Below are 27,470 nucleotides of genomic sequence, written 5' to 3'. Positions count from 1 at the left end.
GGAGAAAGGAAGGAAAAGGGAAAGGGGAAGAGGAAGAAGAGGGTAAAAAGGTAGGGGAAGGGGGAAGGAGGGAGAGGGAAAGGGAAAGGGAAGGGGAGGGGATATATCATTTTTTAATCTTTTTATCATAACAGTTTACAATTCCTGGATTTATTTCTTGAATTAATACTATGCTTAACCTAAGATATTACACTATTACAATAAATATCATTTTTTAATCAGTTTCATGTCTTATTTTCTTCTAAAACTAAGCTTTTTTCATGATGCAAGTAGGTTAAACACAATCACAATCATTCTTTAGCTATAAAGCAAAAAAAAAAAATTTGGTTTTTACTGATAAAAATTGTAATTCCAAAAAGCAAGTGATGGATAAAAATGCCTTTCCTATTTTTTTTTTTTTTTTTTAGATCAATTTCTAATCAAAAATGTCATCTATGGCAAAAGCAACAGGATCTCAAAACCAGTTGTTAATTTCTCGGAGACCCTGTAGCTGTTTTATCAAGAAGGAAGTTGCTGTAATTTTGTACGCCTCATGGGTTTTTTTTACATCACTATCTCATATTGAAGAAAAGACTGTTGTTGGCTAATACCATCACTGAAACATCAATGTTTTGGCTGCAAGCCCGATGAGAGAACATTAAAGCTGCTAAACCAAACTAGAGAAGAAATTTGAGGAATGACATCTTTTCAAGAGAAATTATCTTTACCTATTCAAAAGGTTTGAGTATTGGATTTTTTTTCCAACTTAGTTATCTTTTTGATGTCATTCATGCAGATATTTTGAATATGTCAATTTTGCAACAAGGTAAAGATTACTTACCAACACTCCAAGAAAAAAGAAGAAAAATGTCAATGGCTGGGGTAGCTGAAAAGCTCGTTGCCAAGAAGAGAAGGACATCTGAAAAAGATAAGAAAATGGTTGTCAAATAACAGCAGATGAAACTATTTGCAAATTCTACAGTCAAGTTGCTTACATCTGAATTGCAAAACAGTTTAACAGTAGCCACAAGAAAAATAGAAACTGTGATTTATTACCTTGTCTTTCTTCGACAGTCAGGCCAGTTTGTCAACCAATAGACTGATTGTGATTGTGAATGAAAAAGGGAAAGATAAGGATCAAGAGAATTACAGTTGCTCTGGATTACTTTAAAGAAAAGAAATCTGAAATTTTTGCTACAGTTAAGTCAACGACCATGCTACAAACAAGGGTACTTCCACAAGAATTACGCAGTCGATTCAAAGTTGTTGCACGACAGAGATTATTTTAGGCAAACTAAGGAAACAGTCAAGTCATTAAAAGTAGTAAATGATCATGCTGATATTGGAGTTGCATCAAGTTGAATCAGGAATACAGCAACCAGTTGACTGGCAATAATTCTCTTGCAAGTGGTTGAGAATCATCTTCAAACATACCATGACAGCAGAAAATATACTGTGTCTGTAGTACCGGATAAGCATATGAGTAACGCAAAACACATCTTAATAGTCAAAAATTTTTTTACTTTTAAAATGTTTGACTCCTTTTTCTGCACTTTTGTTGACAACACATGGCTCATGAGCAGCCCTTCTCTGCTTGCATGTAGTCGATATTTGTCACCCAAAGGAGGAGTCTGGAATGGTAAGAATGTAAAGAAAAGAAGTATTTTTTGTCACTAAATTTTGCAGTCTTAAATTTGGAGTCTTGGAAGTACTATATACCTTTTGGTGGATTTCTTTTGTCCAATCAAAACTTAGGCATTAAACCATTGGCTTTTTCGTAGATAAGTTAACACCTCTGTTAAGAAAAGAAAATACTACCAGCTGGTAGTATTAGTAACTTTATATGCTGGCAATCTTGAGTCTTTGTTAAAACGTTAATGTTGCATTTTTCACAGTAATACATTTTAAACAACGTTAGCAAATTGAATTAGTTTTCTGAACTAATGTCGCAAAAAACTAAATAACTGTAAATAGTGCGAGTAGTGAAATCTCTCCATATGAAAAAAGAATAAATAATTAATCCATTTAACAAATTGATTTACTATTACATGATGACTGATGAAACAGTGATCTGCACTCTGACGTAGTATACGGCTCAAATTATCTTGTCTAATAGCTTTTGAGAAAACAAAATACATCAAAACATGCCAACTGCTAACAATTTAAAATGTCAAGTGAGCAGTTAATATAAATTAATTAAGGCAGATCACAGACTTAGAATCAAATATGCATAAAGCTTTAGACTCAACTCTTTCAAAAAATTACAAAATTCAATGTCCTCAGGTGTCAGCACTATAACTTAACTTAAGTATTTTACAACAGTTTTTCAACTATATGGAGTGTCTGGGTCATATGAACGAAGCAATACTATTTTCTCGTTTATTTCACATAATTAGAACTTACAAATATATTACAAAATTATTTTTTTGATAATTTCAAATTACATTTAAACTTAACCAGCTTTAGCCTATTCAAAACAATTCCTGATTATAGCTTCCCTTCGCAAGAAATCTTTTAAATTAAAGAAAACAGGGTTGGAGAGTGAAGATGTAAAAACCAAAAAAAAATCTTTTTCAATCTACTGAAGGATTACCGTAATATATACTGAACAGTTAAAAAAAATTGAGAATTTATGCTAATTTTCTTAACTTTTTTTAATTTTTAAACACTTTAGCTACCACTAAACTCGTCAATTTTTAATGCAAATTTTTTATGTTTCGTTTCTTATATTCTAATAAACGTGAGAAAAAAAACACTTCTTTATTTATTTTTTATTATTATAAGAGTTATTGTTAATAATTTTGTCGTCATGGTATTGTCATTGTCATCGTAATCGTCATCGTTTATTAAAGTAAAAAGAAGCGTTTTAATTAAATTAGCATACCTTTCTTATTCAGCTCTGTATCTGAAATTTAAATAAAGGAAATAATAATAGTTATTTGTGGAGATCATGCAGAGAATAAAAAACGAAACTTTTAAAAAAGTTAGAAACGAACTCAGAGAGGCTAAGTCATGAAGAAAATCATTCCTTTCCATAACTTTTAGAGCTTCCTGTATATAAGTAGTATATTCATTTGGGTGGCATTGAAAAAGCTTCGTTAGATAAGTTTACATTTTAGACTTTTCATCTACTATATCATGATCTGTATGATCAATTATGGCAACCTCATCATCATTAAAAGTAAGACGCACAAATCTCTTCCAATCTGTCACTTTCTCCATTATAAGATTCCGTATATTTTGATCAATTTCTAAATAGAAATACTAATTATTAGAAATTATATGTACTATGAATAAATATAGAAACATAACTATTTATGTTTCTATATTTATTCATGCTATACGAATTGTTTATTATTATTCAACATACCATAAATCATACTGTGACCCTTTCTCATTTCATTCAAAGATTGTAATAGAAAATCTGACAATTGTCACTCTGGAGCATAATTAGCTAAACTCTAGTTTAAATCCTGGGAAAAAAGTTTGTTTTGGTTGTGTAAGAAAAATCAAGAGTGCTGAAGAAGTTGACAAAAATCATGACCCAGATTACATATCACCAAACTTTCATAATGAGATCAATATTTCACAAAAGTTAAAATTGCTCAATAGAGTCCTGGTCCATTGGCTTATTTAGGAAAGAATAAATGAATTTAAAACAACTCAATATATGTTGAAGCAAACTAGAGGTTTGTGGGATGTTAAAGGAATTCTTGGTGAGAGATCAACAGACATAAGATATTCCAAAAAAATGACCACTGAAGTTGTAAATCATATCGTCAACTTGTATTAGGATGATAATAAAACCGGGTTATTGCCAGGAGCAAAGAATAATGCTATCATAAAGACAGTTGATGGTAGACAGCACATTCAGAAGCGACTCATACTATGCAATCTTTCAGAACTTATCAAGAAATAATTAGAAGAATAAAAATCTGATAGTAAAGTAAAGGTGGGATTGATCTTATTTGCTTTTTTAAGGCTACAGCGTTGTATTATTGCTGGAAAATCTGGCACTCACATTCTGTGTTTGTATTGACAATCAAAACCCAAATCTTATGATTAAATCATTAAAAAATAAATTAAAGTCAAAAAATATAGTGGCCTTAGCTGTATACCAATTAGAAAATAAACCATGTTATATTTCATGAGTGTTAGAAGTGTAATGGAAAAAAGAGAATTTAAAAAGACTAATAGATGCTCCTTAGAAACTATAACTAAAAGTCCTGATTATCTTCTAGAAGACTAATAGATGCTCCTTAGAAACTATAACTAAAAGTCCTGATTATTTTCTAGGAGAACTAACAGACAAGTTAAATAACCTCGCAAAACATCATAATGTCAGCAAATCTAAGACATGCTTTTTAAAGCAGCTCTAAGAAATCATGTAGCCAAATAAATTAATTATGTAAATGGATTTTGTTGAAAATTTGTCATTTATTATACAAGATGAAGTTCAGTCATCACACTTTTCCGGAAATCAAGCAACTCTTCATCCATTTGTCATATTTGTGCGATCTTTAAATGGATTCCAATCACCAGAAAGCAAATGCTATTGTGTAATATCTGACTATCTAATTCACAATACTGAGGCAGTTTTAAGTTATGTTTCCGAAATCATACCGATTCTAAAGGAGCAATATCCACAAGTTCAAAAGATGAATTATTTCACCGATGGTGCAAGCAGCCAGTATGAAAATAGGTTAAAAATAGGTTAAAAATTGGTTTCATTTGAAAAACTGGTGTTTTCATGAAAATGACATGGACTAAAAGCAGTTTGGAATTTTTTCGGGACTGCACATGGAAAAAGTGCATGTCATAGAATAGGTGGTATAATGAAAAGAGTTACTTATAACCTATCCCATCAAAGGCTGTTTGGTAATCAAATTTTGGCGCTTAAGGAGATTTTTTCAATAGATAAAGAAAAGTTTAAAAACATCAGGTTCATAGCATGCCATTGTCAAAAATAATGTACATTTGGGTTAGGATCTTTTTTTCAAATAATTGATGTTTTGCATCCTATATCATAAAGAGCTTTTACCAAAAAAAATGAAAATAAGTTAATATGTTTAGTTATAAAAAGTCAAAGAGTATAGAAAAGGATTCCTTAAAATAAGACCTTACTTAATACATATTTGTAAAAAGAGCAATGATTTGTTCGCTTGTTTTCAGATTCTTCTACATTTCTGAAACCGAAACAGCTGCTGTTGCACATGAAGTGCTTGCCAAACGGTTTAAGAATGTTCTTGCTGTCAAAGGAGCTCGCTCATATCATTTTTCACTTCAATTAAGCGGTTTAAAAACTTATGTAACACCAATGAACAGCGCATATGCATTGGTAACTAGTTAGTGATACTATTGCCACGTTACCTGAGCTTGACGCCAAATACACTAGAAGATTTTACTCTTATCTTATTAATAAAAAGATGAAACGAATTATCATATACAAATGTTTTTTATTATCAACAACATTATTATGCATTGTCTATATTAATGGTATAAACAAAAATTTTGAAAAAAAGATAACTAGAAATGGTTTTTTTTAACAATAATATATAATTTTGTAAAGTTAATTACAGATAGTTGGTTATATCCTTCACATGGGCGAGGAGGCAGTTTGTAGGGGCACTGATTTCTGATAACACTATTCAAACCTGATAATTGAAAAAAAGTGTTATTAAAACATGTTTAATAATGTGAGAAAAGATATTTTTTTTTTTCATTTTTTTCTTTGTAAAATTGTATTGCAGTTCACAATTCAAAAAATAACAAACCTCTTCAATCACCCCTGCGCAATTTAAGATTATTTTATCTGTGTAACAAAAAATATATACAAAATTTATGGCTTGTAAATCATAAACTGACTGTATAAAATCACCAATTGTATTCAAGTTACATTATTTAGTGTAAAGACTTCCATTGTTACAGTTGTTTTTGCATTCAATGATTCAAGCTGGAAATCCACCAGAATATTTTCGAATGAATCAACTTTTACATTTATTATGTTTATAGTAACTTTTACTCTTTTACCCTGCAGTGACAACTCAGCCGCTTCATCAGAGTTCAAAAACGTCTAAATGCTTTCATCGTCAAGCAATGCATTAACTGAAACCTTTTAAGTTCAATTGCAAAGAATAACCGGAATTGTTCAAAAGTATATTCAGCTCATAACGTGTTTTGAATGTAGCTGGATGTTCCATGTATGACAATTTTCTTTAATCATGTGATTTTTCTTGGATTCTTGAGAAAATCTTTCATTTAGACGTTTCTACTTTTTTAGCAAGCAATTGTGAGGATCTGTACAGCCGTCAATCCTACAAATTCTTGTATTCCTGCATTTCTTTGACAAATGATTAGAATTTAGGCTTTTAAAGCAGAGTTTACTTTTCTTGGCTTCCATCTTTCGTCAATAACTTTATTGTCAAATGTCGGGCACTCATATTTTATGATCGTATATGTAAACAAAAAATTTATCCAATTTGCTTCCTTTTATCGGTCATTGTCAGTAAAGTATAAATTTCTTTCAAACGGTTTGTTACCAGTTCCTTTTTTTAAGCCATGGGTCTTTGTTGCTGCTATTTGAAAAATCTGCTTCTTCAACAACTAACTGTTTTAGAGTTTCAACATTTTTGTTTAATCTATATTCATTCACCCTACGTTTACATCTTTTTAACATCATCTCTGAAACCTTTTTTTTGCAGTTCTATTTGCTTCTTTTAAGTTTGATACTGCCACATTAAACAAGTCGGCAAATTTTTTCCACATCCTTTGGTTGGTTTTCCCTAAAGCTGTTCTATTCATCTAAATACATGAGGACTTTTCTCCTCGTTCCGCCATATTTTCTTTTAAATCTTTCTTTCGCAGCTTCATACGCAAACGATAAATGCCCAATTCTTTCAATTGCTTTTTATGCATCGCCACGAAAGTATTCACGTAATAAAAGTAATTTAAATTTAGCTGTGACTGGAGCTTGGTCGATACATGCATTGAATGAAGCTTTCCAATTTTCGTTGCTCTTTTTATCGCCTTTGAACATTTGTATAGAGACGCGTGTTAGTTATTTTCATAAATTCTGTCCGAATTTTGAAGTACTTTCATCTAAATAATAAGTTAAACTTTTTTTTGTATGCAGGCTATGTGTAGATTAGATTGATGCATATTCGCTATTATCTTTTTCTTCGTCCTTCAATATTTGAATACTCGACCATTGATCAAGTTGTTGCTTTTCCGTTGTCAGTGTAGGCTTTTGATCCATCCTTTGTTTAAAACTAAATCTTTCAATTCCATTGCACAATATCCATCTATTTACATGTTCTATCGCTTCCGCGAATTTGCCATTTATTCTTTCAACTTCATGATTGAGTTTTTCTAATTTTTTTTTTGATTCCAGAAACACGTAACTGTTTGATAAACCAACCATTACCTCAAGAGTTTCGTTTTGTGTCCTTGTTAATTGTTGAGCCGAGCCGTTTAATTCGTTTTTGCATGTGGGTTCACCGTCTCCAAGAAGCTGAATAATTTGATGTTTAGTGTGCGTAAACTTAGATTTTAAAATCATTTTCTTCCTGTTTAATGCTGATACTTCACTTTGGACGGTTAGTTGATCTTCTATTTGGATCTTTAATTCCTGATTTCTTCTTTTTACAATTCTTCCGTTGTGAAGAAAACTTCCCTACGCACCAAATTTGATTTCGAAGGTGATCACAAGTAATACCGAATATTTATGAAAACTTATAATTTGAAGATCAGACCGTTAACATTTTATGTCACTGTTAAGTGAATCAATTGCTAATAAATTATTTACTCTATTAATACAAAAGTTAAAGCCGCTAAAAAATGTAATTGTTAATTAGTAGTTGCTATAAATGTGTTATATATGGCACACTTAGGGTAATTTGGCTCAGAAAAAGACATCCCGAAACCACCACCACGCAAATTTATTGGATTGGCTTATCTCTCAATACGCTAAATTTTCACAAATTAATTTTGACGTAAATTTCATATCTCTTCCGATCCCCAGTTTATGAACAACTTTCCTATTTGAGAGTCAGCTCGAAAGGGCTAAGCCATACCGAAATATTAATGGTATTTTTGATTTCATCAATGAATTATTTGATGCGTTTAATGTAAGAAATGCGATTCGTTTATTGTTCTTTTTTACTAATGTTAAGCATTAAATGATTCTACTAAAATTTTGTATCAACCTTTTGGAAAAATCAGAAATTCTGCTTGGTAAAGTATAGCTAAAGTAAAATCAAAACCTTGTGATGATCTTCTTTAAGAAGAAAAGCATCATTCAAATGTAGAAAACACAAAGTCGCATCGATGTTTGCCCCTCTGAGGTAAACGTTTAAATAATCTGTATCGCAAGCAGGGGCAGATTGGGAATACAAACTGGTCAGAGACCAGTTTTCTGATTTTATTTTCTGATTTTTTATTTCGATAATATAGAGAATTAAAAACTTTGCAATGATGAGATTTAAAACACTGATGTTTTTTTTATGTTTAATCATAAATTTTATTGACTTCTACAAGAAAGGAATAATCAAAAACAAAATATTTATTGCATCAAATAATAATCATATATATATATATATATATATATATATATATATATATATATATATATATATATATATATATATATATATATATATATATATATATATATATATATATATATAGTTCACAAAGTACATTTATATAATTATATAAGAGCGACTATCTCCATTTTATTTAAGCAATAGATTCATCTAGTGAAGCTAAAACTAGTTTTTGAATTTTTGTTGATATATATTCGTCTATTATCATTTTTACATTTTAGTTACAAGGATTTCAAAATCCGCTCACCGGGACAAGTCCCAGTGTCCCTATAGTCCAATCCTCCCCTGATCGCAAACCTCATTTTCTTTAGCAAAAATTTCAAGTTTTAATTGTTAAAATTTATGTATAGGGGTAAAAGAATTTAAGTAACTTAAATAACTTTTACAGTGAGGTATAGAACGAAAATCGTCGGAAAACATTAACAAACGCAATCGCAAATGGTTTAACAAATATTAAATTTTAAAAACTTGAAAAAAATAGACCGAAGAACAAGATTGAATCAAGTTTCTATTTTAGGACTCGGTCTTGCTAAAAACATAACCTTGTTTATTTATTAAAATAAATTTTTTAAAAAAAGTTCCTTACCTTTTGAGAGCTTTGCACTAACTTTTTAAAACTGATTAATATTCAAGATTTGCACCAAGCAAGTATTTGAAAAAGACGAAATAAATAGATTTATAAAGCACCGATTAAAACTCTGATGACGACAAAAGGAATTAATCGCTCTGGGGGTTTGGAAACTTATTACTTTTTGTCAAACCAATAGAAAACAGATGATCCCTGTTCCAATAGCTTTTTAATGAACAATGTTTTTCTATTTACACCATTTTCAAAAACAAATATTCTTTCAAAATGCGATTATTGCAATTAGTTATTTGTAAAAAACGTTCATCGAACAATTGCGGCGCCTTATAAAGCACAAGTTTCGAAACATCCTCCAACAAATTCAAAGGCTATGCTAATTAGAATGTTGACAACAACTTTCTGCAGTAGCTTAACCTAAACAAGTTTCATTTATTCTTTCATGTTCCTCTGTGGTATTTATTGAATAAGATTTAAGTATTTAAAACAATTAAAGTAGAACACATAAAATGAGAAGGATATATTGTCAATTTCATCACCAAACAATTTTTAGTTCAAATATCAGTGGCATTTTAACACTCTAGAAAAATATAAATGCATTTTCTTAGCCACGGCTAACTTTGCTTGTAAACAACTTTGTTTTTTTTCTTCTGATGGAAGTAAGATCAATCAAAACAATATCTTGATATTTTTTGATGTATTTGCTTGTAATTCAGCTCTATAGAAGATTTCTGCAGATGGTATTTTTAAAAAACCAACCTTTTGAAAGACGTTAAAGAAGAAACATTATTTTTCAAGTTAATAAGTGGACAGCATGAGAATATCATGCTGAGAAGTTTGACATTCTTATCTATTCATTTTCTTTTCAAAATTGAGAATTTTGTTAATACACGTTTATTATTGTAAAAAAAGTATTTTCACTCCGACTGCTCTTAATCAAGGCCCCACTCTTGCCCGTAACATGACCCACTCTGTTACATTTTACGGGGATAATTAACTAATGCTTTATTGCATCAAAAATACTTGCTAAAAGTGACACTCATAATTCAATTATTGTTCATGATTTGGCGGGTTGTTCTCTACAGACCCCTTTTTACAACACATTCTTTTAGTGAAGTAGCATGCTTTCCTCTTCATCTTTTGTGCCGGTTAAATATATCGTTTTTCCAAAGTAAATAGATTATTTTCAGCCGTAGAGATTTTACATGACGCCCGATGAAAAACTATGAAGAGCTAACGAATTGTTGAACATTGAAGTAAGTTGAGTAAGTTATTTGTGATTTGATTGGAATGTTTTCATAGGATCAGCAATTAACTTTTGAAGCAAATAACAATGCTTTATAAGATTAATTGGGTTGTGACTAAAATTTGATTTTATTTTGAGCTGTAGTGTATATTTAAAATTGGCAACCGTATTAGGCAGAAAAATAGCAAGAAGCAAACCCTGGAGACACTTATTAATGAAGAAACACTAAATAATATAGATATAAGGAAATTCAAAATAATATTTCGGAGAGTGCACGGGTAGTTGAGTTTTATCAAGAGTTGATGGCTGTTGGATATTAAAACTAAATAGTGAAAATATATGTGATTTAGATAAAGATTGTGTTAAAAGTTTAAATGAATCTAACGGTCTAAAACCTAAGTTGAAATTTTCAGTCTTTAATGGGAGTCGAATGTAGATTGGCAGGGTTACTAGAACCAATATAGTTTATCAATTCATAGCCATGAAGGTTTGTGTGATATAAATTGTTTAGAATATCGATAAAATGTTCATCTCAACAAACATTGGCTACTTTTTCAGGACTTTCACTTAGTTCAAAAAATTATTGAGACAAGTGACTTCTTGACTAACAGATATGAGAATGCACACATTTTTGTTCCAACACAAATGTATTTTTAATCAAAAATTACTAAAATCAAAGACTTCAATGATCCAGAAGACATATGTAAACTTTATAAGGATAAAGAGTGCTGTGTACAAAATTTTATATCCCTAAAAACAGAAATAAAGACTTACGGCACAACAGTCCTTATCTTGAAATTGCTTATTGAGATATTTTAAAAGTCCATAACTCTCCCACAAGATTTCTAGAAATTAAAATTATAAACTCATCGGGTAGTTTTTCTTTAAGGATAGGAATTAACAAACAGCTATAAGTTGTTGTTTTATACAAAATTGAGCAACAAAATTATTCCCATAATTATAGAAAAGATGAAAATAACATCTTAACATCAGGTCTTTATAGACAAAACAAAAGACCACCAGAACAAATAATTTCACAATGTGCATATTGTTCAGAAAAACATTAGCATATAATTTTTTAAAGATTAAAAATTTAGACTCAAGAAACGAAATTCTAAAACATCAAAAGAGATGTTTTATCTGTTTAAAATAAGGTCATATGTAAAAAACTTGTCATTCTAACTATTCATACCTTCAATTAAACGGGAAACACCACATCTCTATTTGCAATAAGAACCAAGCCCAAACTAGTGCAATTCTTGAAGGTGTATCTTTTAGTATATTGCTACAGACGGCTAATTTTTTTTTTTAATTCAGAGAGTGAGTGTGGAACATTTAAAATATCATTTAACAGTAATATGAGGTTGTATGTTACTAATGACATATGTTAAAGATTGAAATTAAAGAGAATCAGAGTATATAATAATAAATACATTTGAATAATTTAGCAGTTCTAGAGTTAAAAAGTTTAATATTGTTTAATGCAAATTTGATAAGAGGAATGGAAGATTTTTCTAGCGAAATTGATGAAAGAAGAAGTGGTTTACAGAATAGATTTGAATAGATTTGTAGTAAGTAAATAGATTATTTTCGTTCCTCGAGATTTTAGAATACGTTTAAAATGGTAGAAAAAAGTATAAACCAATAAAAAATACCACTTACCGAAGCTACTTTGGAAAAGTGAGCAAAGCAAGACAGCTTGTTTTTTTTAAGGCCTCTATTTTATTCACAGTAATCAATAAACGGTGCTGTTCAGAATTTCAAAACTGAAAACTGTTACTGAGGGAAACCATTGGAAAAAATGAATAAACAGATTCATCTAGAAGTGTTTTGTGTAAATATGGTTATAGGTCATCTTTTTTTAACCTCCCAAGTGAGTCAAAAGCATATGTATAGTGTATAACTACCCATATAATGCAATCCACTCTATTGATTCAGACTATTCTAATCTCCAGAAGTTAACAATAATAATGAAATTGTCCAAACTTATGAAGAGAAATAAATAGTTTTTCCAAGTTTTCTGGAAGTCCATGTAAGTCAGTTGTTGAAAAGTCATGGAATGTTGCAGCAGAAGGACTAATAACTCAGTTTATTTTCTCATTTTGGCTTTTAGAATTTCATATCAACACAGCATAAACTTATATAGATTAGAAACAAATTTTACGTCTAGTCAAACGAGAAAAACAAAACTCAGATCCAGCCAACAAGGAAAAACTGTTAATCCTTTAGTTTAACATTGTACTGTTCTTACTATTCATTTATATTTTTGTTTATTTCTACCTTTTTGATCTAATAAACAAAATTAATTTATTGTTGTGGAACAACACTGCGCTTCAATGGTACAAAATCCCGTCCATTATTAATATTGTTTTATGCGATAAGATTTTTTAATTAAATTATTTTTTATCATTTGATTGTTAAAATAACTTTAAAGATTAAAATTAAGAATAATGATATTACAAATTATCATTTATAATATCATTATTCTTATTTTTGTTTTTTTAGTAAATATGATATTACTGTGAATGTAATTATATATGTTACTTATGGTTAAATTGATTACAATGCTATATTATTTACTGGGTTTACTTAGTACATGCTTATATACACACATAAATATATATTATATATATGTGTGTGTGTAATTTGATGCAACTTATTTATTTTCAGAACTTAAAGTAAAATAAATGATGGCTTTTTTAAAAAATTTTTATTATTCTAAACACATACATTAAGTTATAACAAAGTTAGTTTTTGAAGACGCTTTTGTCAGAGATTTTGACTATAGTGATGTTGGTAGTGATAATAATAATAGTGATCTCGAGAGTAAAAATATAGAAAAAGATTTGTGCATGTACAGTGATTTTACTTGCCCAGAATCAGAGTTTAGTGTAGATGAAAATTCTAATGATGAAAGTATTAATAATAAAATGGCTTCAGCAAATAAATTTCTTAATCATGTACAATACACAAAGAAAGTTATTATAGGCAGTATGGAAATGGTTTTACTTTTATTCAATGTATTAAAATGGTTGACAAGCCTGCGTCTTTTAAAAAAGAAATTTTTTTAACTAGTTTAATGGAGTCAGCCAATAGTTTTTAATGTTTTAATCAACTACCAGTTATTTTTTGTTATTTGTCAGCATCCCTCTTTGACTGTTGTTAAAATCCCTCTTTGACTGTTTTGTTATTTTAGTTTTATAACTGTTTTAACAAATGTAGTGCAGAATCAACATTGCTAAAACTCAAAACTGTTTGTTAATTAAAAATACCCATGGGCGGGCAGTGTTGTTCTATAACAACAAATTCAAATGACATCTTCACATAATTTTTTGCTATTTTTTTTTTTTTTTTTAATGTCATATTGGCATAAATGATGTTCAAAAACATAAACTTTGGATTTTTTTTTTGTTATGGGAAAATAATTGGAGCATGAAAGGGTTAAAACCCAGTGGGCACACGGACGACCTTAAGACGTCTTAAAGACGTCCCATCCGAACGTCTTTATTTTATTTAGTTTGGAAATACAGAAAGACGTCCTGCGTGGAAAGTTTTAACCCAACTTTTATGTTGGGGTCCAAACGGACCCCACGAGTAGTTTGTTTTTGCATTATATATTTATGTAGTTAGTATTTTTTTTCAAAATTTTATGTATCTGTTAAATATCAGATGATGTACAAAGACCAAAAAAATATTTTTCGAACATTGCTTCTTTTTTTTAGTTATTTTCAAAATATACATCAATGATGTTGGGGTCCATATGGACCCCAACATAGTTTTTCTTATAAACGTAATTGTTTTTCATAACTTATGCTTTTAAAAATTGGTTTTATTTTTTTATTTGCAACTCAATCTTTTTCTTTGATATTTTTAGATAAATTAGTTAAATTTAGATTTCATAACAAATGTTAGAACTTATGGCTGAAAATAAAAAAAGAGTTTGTATTGGATACACTGCTGAACAGGCTCAGGAACTATTGTTTGCATCACTTGATAGAGATCCATCAAGTGAAGAAGAGTTAGCATCTGATGATGATGAAGAGGAAGAAGAAGTTGTTGAAGTAACAACAGACAGCTTAGAATATACTAAGTTATCAGATGATGCTGATTTTCAAGTAGATACTCTTTCAATTTCATAAGTTGAGAATAAGTCAACACCAGTATTAGGAGCTAGAAGATGTAGAACTCGTGGTGGAGTTAGAGGCACTTGCAGCATTTATGGTACAAATAGTAAAATATGTTATACAAATCAGGTATTAGAAAGAGGAAATATACATAATGATAGAGCAGGGTAAATAAGTCCAATTAAAACTAATGAAATAGTTGAAACTGAAGTGGAAGTTAGCAAACAACAAATTTTTATAACTGCCTAAAAAGTAATGAAATATGGCAAAAACAAAGACTAAACAATTCTAAAAAGTTGCGTTGTGAGCATATTCATACCATTTCAAGAGTTTTGAGCTTTGACGTCAAAGCAACTCGATTACTAAAACGCAGCAATTACAAATTTGCACCTATTCGTGAGGTTTTTGACATTTGGGTAAAAACACTTTCAAATAGTTTTAGGCCATATGAAAATGTTACTGTTGGTTAACAGCTGGTTCCATTTCGTGGACGTTGTTCCTCTAGACAATATAAAAAACCCAAACGAGCTAAATATGGGTTAAAGCTATGGTTATTGTGTAATTCTAGTTCCGGCAAAGTCGTGAATGCACAAATTTATAATGGTGGTGTTCAAGGGGATGGCACAGAAGGAAATCAAGGGCAACGAGTAGTACATGATCTAGTTGAAGTCATAATAAAAGGATCTGGAAGAAATGTTAAACTGGACAACTTTTTCACAACAGTAACACTTGCACAAGAACTTTTGGAGAAATAATTATGTCTAGATGGAACAATGCGCAAAAATAAAAAAAAATTCCTACAGATTTTTTACCTGCTCGAACACGATAAATCTACTCTTTATTGTTTGGTCACCAAAAACAATTATTTTTGGTGTGAAAAGAAAATGAGGTAGATGTTTGCTCTGTGTTAGATCACTTGATAAAAAAGTTCTAAGTACTTGTGATAAATGTAATAATTTTGTATGCTGTACACAGAGTAAAATTCTTTATAAAAACTGTGGAAAGTAAACCATACATGCATATATGTATATATATATATATATATATATATATATATATATATATATATATATTAGGGTGATGACTTTTTGAATTTTTTTCTCAAACATTATTTCCTGTAGCACGAATGAATGAACTTTTGCCTACTAATGACTAAAATGACGTTTATTCCATTAAAATATTGAAAAAGGTCACGCACAAACCACTTTGAAATATTATTTATGAAGGCATTTTAGGATTTTATGTAATTTTATTTACAAAAGGGGAGAGTTGCCGAAATTGGAACAGCTCCTTAATTGAAACACTTAACTTTATTTAGAAACTGGAACTTATTCTACTTTCATGAATATTTTTTCTTGTGAAGAAAATAATTTTCTTTATTTTTTGAAACTTCTAGTATTTAAACTTAAAAACTGTACGTATGTGAATAAAATTACTTTTTTTTAAAGAAAAATATTTTTGCGATCTAATTTTATCGTTGCATTTAAACGATTACAGAAGCTTAACGATATTGAGTTTGATGATAATTTTTTTTAAATTTTAAATTTAAAGGGTTTCAAGTCTATGTGATATTAAGAGCTTATATCGTAAGTTGTTACTTGTATGTAAATATTTTGCTACAACACCATGGTCCTATGTTGTCCAGAATGGAACTTCAAAAGTTGCCGTAATTGAAACGATGTCATCTCATAACACGCTACTTGACGTCCGAATTATCAGAAAATTTCATTAGTCCGACTGTATAATATTTTTTAAAGCGAATTTCTTTTATAGACATAGTATTATTGTTAGACATTTGTTGCTTTTTTGGAATTGGTATTTAGTCTTGCTTTAAAGTATGAAATGATTTTTCTTTTATCTTTTAGTAAAAAATAAAATGTAAAAGTTTTACAAAAGTTTTACATTTCTATTTAACGGATAAACTTGTAAGACAACATAAAGTATATACCCAGCATAAGTTTTTTACTGTATATAGAAGTTAATATATAAAGTTGCAAACTTTATATAGTTTATATAGATTTTTATTTATATAGTTAATGATTAACTAAACAAAAATGATGAAAAATAATCATTATATAATGAGTATATAATTAACTTAATCATATATGAATAACAAATAAATATATGAAAAAATAAGCCTGTAATAAGATTATAAAACTCTCCTTATGTATCTTCATAGTAATTTGGTTTTATTTTAGATGCAAACACCACGAAAATATGGAAAATGGAAAGTAGAAAACTTGAAAAAGGCTGTTGAAGCAATAAAACAAGGAGAACTCAGCTTAAATGAAGCCGCTTATGAATTTTGTATTCCAAAAGCAACTTTGTCAAGGCATATAAATGAAAAAAACAAAGTTGCTGTTGCAAATGTGAAATTTTATGGTCGACTTACCACCTTACCTAATGAAATTGAAACAGAACTAGCTGATCACTGTTTATTATTAGAATCGATGTACTTTGGATTAAGGATTGATGATCTTCGTCGTCTAGCATTTGATATTGCGGAAGCTAACAACATCACACATAATTTTAACAAACAAACACGAATGGCAGGAAAAAAGTGGTATTATGCATTTATGCAAAGGCACCCACAACTGTCGCTTCGTGGGCCTGAATCAACATCAATTGCACGTGCACAGGGTTTTAATAAAGAGCGAGTGCAATCTTTCTTTAATTTACTTTCAAAGTTATACATGGAAGAAAAGTTAACTCCAGACAGACTTTATAATAAGGATGAAACTAGTTTATCAACAGTACAAGATGGTCAGATAAAAATTATTAGTGCAAGGGGCAAAAAAACGAGTTGGAATTATGACTAGTAGTGAACGAGGAAATTCAGTAACAGCTGTAGTTTGTGTATCTGCAGCAGGATTTTATGTTCCACCAATGTTAATATATAAACGCAAAAGAATGAAGCCAGAAATAACAAATGGTGCACCTCCAGGAACTGTATTTAGTACTCAAGAGAAAGGATGGATGTCAAATGAAGGTTTTTTAGATTAGCTCAATCATTTCATTAAAGTTGTTAAACCTTCAAAACAATCAAAAGTTTTGTTGATACTTGATGGTCATGTTACACATTCAAAAAATTTGGCAGCGATATATCTAGCAGGAAATTCTGGAGTGCGTATGGTATCACTACCTCCCCATACTACACACAGACTGCAACCATTAGACGTTGCGTTCTTTGGACCACTTGGTACATACTATGATGAAGCTATGCGAAAATGGATGCGGTCACATATATCACAACCAGTAACAACTTGGCAAGTTGCAGAATTATTTGGTGACGCATATAGTCAGGCAGCATCATTGAGAATTGCTATGAAAGGATTTCAGGCTAGTGGGTTGTGGCCTTTGGACATAAATGTATTCACTGATTCTGATTTTACAGCCTCTTCATTTACTGATGTTGGTCCTTCAAACAATCTTCAGTCATCTGAAAGTATAGATGGGATGACAAAACTATCTACAGATAAATCAAGTGAAGAAAAACTAAAATGTCATGTTTCAGTTTCAACTTTGTCTCTTTTGCCAGTGGTTTCACTTGAAGTAAAAAACAAAAAAAGAAGATCACGAACAACTCAGGCGGTTGATCTTACAAGCTCCCTATATAGACGTGCTCTAGAAATTACACCAAGAAATCAAAAGCACACACTAAATCAAATAGCTTCCAAACAAATTAAAAAATCTACAAAAAAAAAGCTCACACTAAATCCAATAACTGCCAAACTATTGCAAAAACCAGAGGAAAGCAAAGTAGCACTTGACTCAATCACCATGGACCAAATGAAATTGAGCACATCAAATAAAATCACCATCGCCACCACAGCACACCACATATCACCACTACCATCCCAAGTGCAGAAGCTGCAAGAAAAAAAGACTTATGAATTGCGAAAAGAGGATTAAATATTTCTTGTAATTTTTATTTGTTATTATATCTTTTAAATATCTTTTATTAAAAAGCTAATCAGTTAATTTTTCCTTTGAGCCATAAGTTTTAAAGCTGTAATTTATTCAAATATTAGAACTGTTCTAATTAAAGAATATATGTGTTCCATTCAAGGAGACCAGTTGCCTTTATTGGAACAAAATGGTGCCTTGAAAAATCAAAGTTTATATCCAATAAGGGTGCGATCAATAGAGTCGAATCATTAATAAAAGCATAGTAGGGTTGTATATCTATATTATTTAATTCATAAATGTTTTCATAGTTAAGCCATCTTTGGTTAATAAATATTTTTTCCTAAAGTGTTCCAATTAAGGCAACTCTCCCCTATATATATATATATATATATATATATATATATATATATATATATATATATATATATATATATATATATATATATATATATATATATTTGGGGTAGTCATTTTGAGGGAATTTTTGAAAACGAAGTACATACCCAGCTAAAGTTGGAGCAAATATGCTAAAACTTAGTCAAAATTTTTTTTAGGTCAATCGGGTGACTTTTAAGTCCCCCTCAAGACTAAAGTTGTTAAGAAATTGTACTTCAAAAAAGGAAAAATAGGGTATTTTCAGAGTGTTTGAGGGGGATCTAAGTGAAAAAATTATTTCCGTTTTTTTTTTTTTTTTTGTTATTTGTTATCTATATTTTCATTTTAAAAGGGTACGTCATCATGTATTTTACATATTTTTGGTTAAAACGATATTTACGAAAGGAAAAAATGAAAATTTTACGTTACGCAAGAGGTCATGAAACCAGCAAATTATGTATTTTCATACTTAAAATTCATTCAGATCAACAGCCGGAAAAATTCCCGCTTAAATCAACCAAAAAAACAAACTACTTTGAACTAAACAAGTAATTTACCATTAAATAAAAATCTTTACAAATACTACCAAAACAAAAATTATGTATTAATTGAAATAAGTATTTTAAAATGAACAACAATTTCCTAAGTCTACAATTTCCTTTTCTTCAGTTTAGAGAGTGACATCAGGCTTTCTGATAGCTTTTTTTTTGTAATATTACTTTTTCCCACACCAAAAACCTTGAAAGTTGACCTCACTTTGTCGACAGTTAAAAGTCTGTTCTGCTTGTCATCTTCATTTTCGTATATTTGCACAAACTGCTGCATCATTCCGATTGCTCGTTCAGAATGATCATTGACAACAATTAACATTTTGGCAAAGTTTTCAAAATTCTTAAACGAGGACTGGGTGTGCCAATATTGGGGTGGAAGTGATAACCAGTCTCTAACTCTCTGATTATCCAACCCTATTATTGAAAAAATTAAATATGAAAACTCATTAACCAAGAGAGAGAGGGTTGGTACCTTCATATTGTTTATGATATTAATCTCGTCTATTCGATCTTTGCTTCTATGTTTAAAAAAATCTGGATCCGGCATTAGGAAGGAAAGCAAAGCATCTGCAATGGCTGTTTTTTTATCCATAGAAATATTTTTATCCAAAAGAGCCAAGGGAATAATCGTTGAATCAAGATACCATGTATGCTTATAAAGAGATGCTAACACAGCATCTACTGCCTCCGGATTGGAGCAAACTTTCTTATACTCATTCATCTGAAAGATTGCATCAAGATCAGACGCAGGAGATTGAATCGCTTTATGTGCTTGAAGGTACCACCTTGTGTAAAAACATACAATGAACTCGCAGATGAGTTTCAAATCTTCGCGTAGATTATCATTTTCTTGCACAAATGTCAATTGCTTGCACAAAAGCTGAAGTTTAAGGTAGTATAAACTCTTGCCTAAAAACCTAGCATGATGAACAGCTCCAGTTTTCTTTAATTTGAAATGTGCAGAAGGGGATAAATACTGCATGGTTAGTTCAGCCAACTCTCTTCGGTCATTCCTCATATTGCGTTTCTTAGTAATATAAGTCTCACAGTAATCTAAAGTTTTCGTTGCAGCTTCCTTCAAAACTGTTCCTTCCACGGTTTTCCAATCAAAAGAGGTCAGGTTATTTTTGTCGTATTTGAATTTAGGGTTCTCAAACATATGTTTGAACTTTACGAATAAAGGATTTTCAGGCCCTACGCTATTCTCTTTTATCACTGCTTCACAGAAATGAACCATTCTAAGCTCAACGATATGATGCCTACATGCTAGTAGAAGAAGGTATTTGTCTACCTCTCTTGCAATCCTAATAAGTGATCCTTTCTTAGACCCAGTATTACTTGAAGTTGTATCAAAGCATACTCCGCATACTTTTGAAATGAGGTCATATTCTTCTAGTATTTTCATGATTCCTATATACATATCTTCACCTGAAGAAGACGGCAAGGCAGGTACTCCAAGAAGATGTGATACCCCCTCAATGTTAACGAGTACAGCTAATCTTTCATTCTTCATTCTTTTTCCATGATTCATTTCAAAAAAAGTCTTTCCGTCAAAATGAATTATACAGGGAAAACGGCTTTTTTCCACGGCCTTCTTTATATCTAATTTAGCAATTTCTGCAGTATCCTTGGCAGTTTTTTTCATCTTCCTTAATGCTGTTGAAGCACTGGCTTTGCATTTTGCGATATCAACTCCACAATCTTGAAGAATTGCTCCAGTTACTTTTTGTAATACATTGGGGGAGATATCGTTTGCAGTAGCTATGATAGATACATTTCCATCAAAAATATTCTTAGGGACTTTGGCAGTAATGTTATGATCATCTGCTCTTCTATGATTCCAAACTTCGGGTTCAAATTCTGAATCAGAATCAGCGCTAGTGTCAGTGAAACTCAAGTCTAATTCTGAGGTAGCATCAATCTTAGGAGATTCATCTTCTAGTCTTGTCCTCTTCCTCATACCTTCAGAAACCTAAAATTTGTTTTAACATAGTGTATGTGTTTTAACAAATAATGTATGTTGAATTAGCAAATTTTAATAAAAAAGGTCAAATTAACCCACTAAAAACAACATAAAACCTTTTTGCTAAATTTTCTATCTTCTGATCCCAAACTAAAACGTCTCAGTCCTTCCTGGTCTTCCAAAAAAGTTAAATCATCGTGCTTATCTTTATCTGAGCGTTTTTTATCCTTCCTAATTTGGTTCTTTAAATCTGTAGAACCAATCCAAAACAGCTTTTTCAAAAATGAAGTGAACTCCCCTTGATTAACCTTGTCTCTAGCTGTTCCTCTGTATTTATTTCTACTCAAATCTGAATACTTCTTGTCCATCTTCATTAGGTTCTTGATAATATTTTTATCTGACATTACTTGAAATCCCGCTTTAAGCCATGGTCTTTTAACTAAGCCTAAAATGCATTCACAATCATCTACTTCACATCTCTTGTAACCCTGAATCTTGTTAGGAGGGCATGATAAAATTGTTGACTTCTTAACATTATGAGGAAGTAGTGATCTTCTGTAGGCAATGTCTTGAAGAATATCCATTCCAGTAGGGAGTTGAAGACCATAAGAAAAAAAAATCAATATTTTATTTTTTAACATAAAAAATAAAATATTGATTTAGTAATAACAATCAAGTAAATACGAAAGTTATTTACAAAAATAAAATAATGCAACGCAATTTCAGGTACAGCTTGTTTATAAAAACTCTTAGTGACTTAAAAATAGAGTGCAGCATCTTCAGCACATTTTCTTCGGCATTATTTTATAAGAATTTTTTTATCGTTGCCGATTTTCATAACCTCTTGCGTAACGTACAATTTTCATTTTTTCCTTTCGTAAATATCGTTTTAACCAAAAATATGTAAAATACATGATGACGTACCCTTTTAAAATGAAAATATAGATAACAAATAACAAAAAAAAAAAAAAAAACGGAAATAATTTTTTCACTTAGATCCCCCTCAAACACTCTGAACATACCCTATTTTTCCTTTTTTGAAGTACAATTTCTTAACAACTTTAGTCTTGAGGGGGACTTAAAAGTCACCCAATTGACCTAAAAAAAATTTTGACTAAGTTTTAGCATATTTGCTCCAACTTTAGCTGGGTATGTACTTCGTTTTCAAAAATTCCCTCAAAATGACTACCCCTAATATATATATATATAATATATATATATATATATATATATATATATATATATATATATATATATATATATATATATATATATATATCCTGTATATAACTTAAGTCATTAAACCGACTTGTGCAATTATTTATGTAGCAGAGAAATGTATAGAGTTTTCCAGAACATCGTAAATCTCTGTGCGCCGTCAGCCAGGAAAGTGACGTCACGGTAACGTAATTGTTCGGGAAGCTTCTGTAGAGTTCTAAAACTTTCTTCAGCTGTTTTGCAGTTTGCTATAAACTGGTATATAAACGAAGTGTTCAAAGCGGGTAGTTGAGTTTTAATTATCTTAAATTGGTGTCAACATTATTATTGCCTTATTTTAATTACTGCGCATTCTCTATAGTTTAAGTATAAAGAGATCCTTGTATTATTTGGTAAGTTACATTTAACTCTTTCGCAAATTATAATTGAGCATATAATATTTTATTAGTATCTGCCTTTTTCATTTTCTATAATCGTTATTTGCTTCTTTTGAAATAAAATATATTAACAATATCAGTTCAATAGAAAACTTAATAACAGTTTCTTTAATTTGTTACGTAAATAATATTGACTCTAAGGCCTTTCCTATTTCAGTTGCTGAGTAGAAGATAACATGTCGTTCAAGAAGAGCTCTTCTAATACGGAGAAGAACAAGGAAACCTGGACAAAGAACTTAGTCCAGTTTCAAGCCCCACCAAGAAGAGGTAACGTGGCAATTTATGAAACACCCTTGAGCGAACGGAGTCGCATGCCCCTGAAAAACCACGTCATTGGACGCTTCAAATTTCTTGAATCCACTGCCAAAGAACGGAGAGAGAGGATCGGTTTAATTGCTGTAGAGCTTAAAGACCTATGGAGCAAAACGTTGAACTTCCCGCATGTATCTGATCAAGCCATTTGTGCAAAACTAGCAAAACTTCTGAAAGACTACGAGCGCTGCAGAAAAAAACAAGACTTTGATTCATTGAATGAGCTGTTTGACATGGCCAAGATGAAAGGCGAATGGTTTTGCAAAGAGGATGAAAACATCTACAAACTCCAAATTGAGAGCAAAGGTCACGTTGGTTACTCGTCTAGCAAACCTGCTAGTCTCAATACCATCCACCCATCCAAGCGAAAGAGGGCAATGGAAGCGACTGTGTCCACACTTACCAGCTTAGCGCTACCTGATTGTTCCGAAAGTAGCACGGACTCATCCGAGAATAGTGCAAACAGTCCTTGGGAGGATGAAAATGCAGCATCAACGAGCAAAAGGAAGCATAACCCAACAGGCATTACAAGACGTCTTGTTACATGCTCAAAGCTGTCGTCCCACGGAGCAGCAGTGGTGTGCCGCCAGCTTTCTGGTGAGGGCATTGAAATCCCAACCCCATGTCAATCAGCAATCCACAAGGCTATCTATACGAGAGCTGCTCTGGTGAAGAAACAATTGGTGAGCACGCTTCATCTGGAGAAGTGGAGCATACACTTTGACGGCAAACACATTGAGGGCTTTGAATATCAGACCGTGGTCCTCAAGAATGAATCTAAAGAAATTAAGCTGACTGCGCTAAAATTGAAAGATGGGAAAGCTCAAACAATCGCAGAAGGACTCCAGGATGTGTTAGAGGAGTTCACACTGTGGGGATCAGTTGTGATGATTGTTGCCGACACAACAAATTTGAATACCGGCAAGAAGACAGGCGTTGTTGTTCGGCTGCAGCAAATGTTTGAAGAGAAAGGTCACCCCAAACCTAAGTTCATCAGTTGCCAGCACCATGTACTAGACCGCGTTCTTCGCGTTGTCATGGACGATGAGCTCCATGGGTCGACTAAATCACCAAACATCGAGTATTTCTTTGTGCAGGGTTTGATGAGCAATTACGATAAATTGAAAGTAGCTTTCAGCAACGGTAAAACTGAGATTAAGGAAACAGGCGGCTGGAGAGATGACATGAAGTTTCTCTACCACCTCACTCGTGTCTTCCGTCACTTGACTGAGAGAAATGAGACCCCCTTCGTGAATTTCAAACAGATCCCAAACATCAGCAATGCACGCTGGAACTCTCGTGCCATTCTAGCCCTTCTTGCGTTTGTTCTAATGCCAGAAACCCGGATCAGGTTGCGTAAAATCTGTTCATTCATTTCTTACTCATGGGCTGACCATTGGTTCAGCAATCAATTGTTCCGCGTTGAAGATTTTGAAGAACTATCTGAAGCTCTGAATAACTACCCAAAAGCTCTCAATTGCTTGAAAACCCACTGGAAAACATATGACTCTCCAATCAATATTGCCCGAAGCAACCAGTGCTGCGAGCGTGCCATCAAAGTTATGCAAGAAATGCACGACTCCTGCCGCAATAAGGACAACCTCCCACTGAGATTCATCCTCTCTAATGACATTATCGTGAATATTTGACTTCCTTGTGCGTTTGATGATCCTATATAATGCTGTATGCATGTGACTCTACAGCTTGTGTTCAATTTTGTATCTGCTTACAGTGACTTCAAAAATTTGGCCAAAAAGCTAATAAATAAAATTCTTAAAATCAATTTGTGCGTGAGGTTTTTTTATCAAATCGTCTTGAATGTAATATTTTATTTAATCTTAAATGAAAGTTCATCAAACTATGATACAGGGAAACGAGGTTGTATAAAAGTCATCAACCTAATATATATATATATATATATATATATATATATATATATATATATATATATATATATATATATATATATATATATATATATATATATATATATATATATATATATATATATATATATATATCGCGAAGTTAGAATTGTTTTGTTCCAATTTTGAAAGTTGGGAGAAAATGAGTTATTAATTTTAGTTAGTAATAATAACTTTTGAAATACGCATTATTTTATAAATTTTTTTCTAAATATATTCTTTAAATATAAATTTATTTAAAGAATAAGTTTTTATTTCTTTAGAAATAAAAGCTAAAGCTCTAAACAATTTTTACTTTTAGAAAATATCAAAAACTTTCTCCCAACGTTTAAACTTGGAGATAGAACAAAATAATTCTAACCTCACGATATATATATATATATATTTATTTATTTATTAATGTATGTATGTATATAAGTATAAGTATCTTTTAAAACTACAAATTATTTTATTAAAAACGTAATTATTTAGTTGGGGTCCGTATGGACCCCAACGTAACAAGTGCAAGTCAATTAGTGACGGCATAGTAGGGTTAAAGACATCCTTTGAGAAATGTAAAAAAGACGTCCCGATCGGAAGTACAAAATTGGTTCAGTTTGGAAAAACGTTACAGATGGAATGCCGAAAAGACGTCTTATTCGCGTTTTTTTAGTTTAGGTTTTAGATTAAATATCTAATCTAAATTATTTTTCTAAAAACATTATTTCTTAACTTTATAAATTAAACAAATTTAATTAAACTACCATTTCGTTTTGAAATATTAGCAGAAAAATTCGAATTCAACACACAAATTAGTAAAGTAATATTTATTTACAGAAAACTATTTACAAAATATGGTTTGATGCTGCGAATGCTGTGAATCATCACTTCCACAAAGATCATTAACATTACCTTTGTTAGCAGACAAGACGGAAGAACAATTTCTTCCGCCACCATTTTTTCGATCTGCAGCACGTTTTAGAATGTTCCCAACAATCGAATGAACTTCATTCTTTGTTCAAACATTTGGGGCACAGTCTAAGAAATGAGTTATAACATTAAATGACAGTGGTAAAATTGAATTTATGCAACAAATTGAACCCTTTTTAATCTGTGAATGTAAAACTCAGTTGATTTTTGTGCGTATGTAGTATAAATTGAAAGAGCAATCTGTATAAAGCACTTCAGAAATTTCAGAAAAGCAATAAAGCACTTCAGAAATTATAAGCATAAGAAAATTTTACGCAATAATAAAAATATATAATATTAAAAAAATATAATATTTTGATAAAAAAATACCTATAACTATCTTCATTTAAGTTGTTTTTCGGTAACTCTCTTTTTTGGTACCAGCCAAGTTAAATAAACTCATCAGTTTATTTGACATCAATCTAAATAAATAAATGATAAAAAAAAAAAAAACTAAACCCAATCATAAGCAGTTTTAAAATTATGGACACCAGTTTTTAAATTACGTTCTACTAATATACATTATGAAACATGAAATGATCTTAGAGATTATGAATAGTTAGTGTATCTGATAGAGTGAGTCAGGGAAGGTGGTTTAGGGTTGCAGAGCATAAAGATGCAGATAATTGGGTATCAGCATGTAGAGAGTTAGCTGATTTAGGAGGGATAGAAGTGAAAACATGAAAAAAAAAGTTGGAGAGAGTGCGTTACAGATAACATGAAAAAGCGAAAACATTCTTAACAAGCTACGCTCTCACTGTGGCATAACTAGATTTACCACCAACATTTGATAATTGACAGTTCTAAAAATAATGAACAGTGCAAATAATTAACATTTTGTTCATAATTTTAATGTTATGTTACTAGTCATACCAGTTCTAAATGACAAATTAGGTCAAAGCTGGTTCCCGAAATCGGGAAAATAGGTCAACAGGTATTACCATAATAATACACGATTCAATCATTATTTCTTGTTTAAGGCTTTTAACTTATGTTTTAGAAAAGTACTACTTCTTACTATATCCTTTTCTACTTCTTTATCTGATAAAGAAGAGTCAAAATTTTAGAACTTTTCTAGCATATCAATCTATGATACATCTAATGATGAACAATCTGCTCTTAATATATTTTTAATGCCCTCCATTTCATCACGAATGTCTGTTAGTAGATGGAGCACTTTGTACTGAAATTCTGAAAATAAATAGAAGTGGTTATGAGAAACTTTAAAAGTATAACAAAAACAATATACTTTGAAAATTTACATACTTCCTTCTTCTAAAAGGAATTTTGCATGATT

At 30.9% G+C, this 27,470-nt stretch overlaps 3 pseudogenes across 2 annotated transcripts; 2 read left to right on the top strand and 1 right to left on the bottom strand.

The window, feature by feature from the left end:
- Positions 1-3,649: 3,649 nt before the first annotated feature.
- Positions 3,650-5,329, top strand: LOC149892882 (uncharacterized; annotated as a pseudogene).
- A 10,853-nt stretch (positions 5,330-16,182) lies between these two features.
- On the top strand, positions 16,183-18,429 carry LOC149892881 (uncharacterized; annotated as a pseudogene). Its single transcript, XR_016452894.1, has 2 exons — positions 16,183-16,370; positions 16,734-18,429. The product of XR_016452894.1 is annotated as an uncharacterized LOC149892881 (transcript).
- A 1,028-nt stretch (positions 18,430-19,457) lies between these two features.
- Positions 19,458-21,917, bottom strand: LOC149892880 (uncharacterized; annotated as a pseudogene). The gene is made up of 2 exons (XR_016448847.1): positions 21,450-21,917; positions 19,458-21,342 (listed from the first exon to the last, which is right to left on the bottom strand). The product of XR_016448847.1 is annotated as an uncharacterized LOC149892880 (transcript).
- Between the last annotated feature and the right edge of the window lie 5,553 nt (positions 21,918-27,470).

This window comes from Hydra viridissima, unplaced genomic scaffold (assembly GCF_058129835.1).
Source record: "Hydra viridissima isolate aposymbiotic clone 2 unplaced genomic scaffold, HvirCarnegie_v1 scaffold_1, whole genome shotgun sequence".
Taxonomy (NCBI): Eukaryota; Metazoa; Cnidaria; class Hydrozoa; order Anthoathecata; family Hydridae; genus Hydra; species Hydra viridissima.
This window is presented reverse-complemented; position numbering and strand designations above follow the sequence as displayed.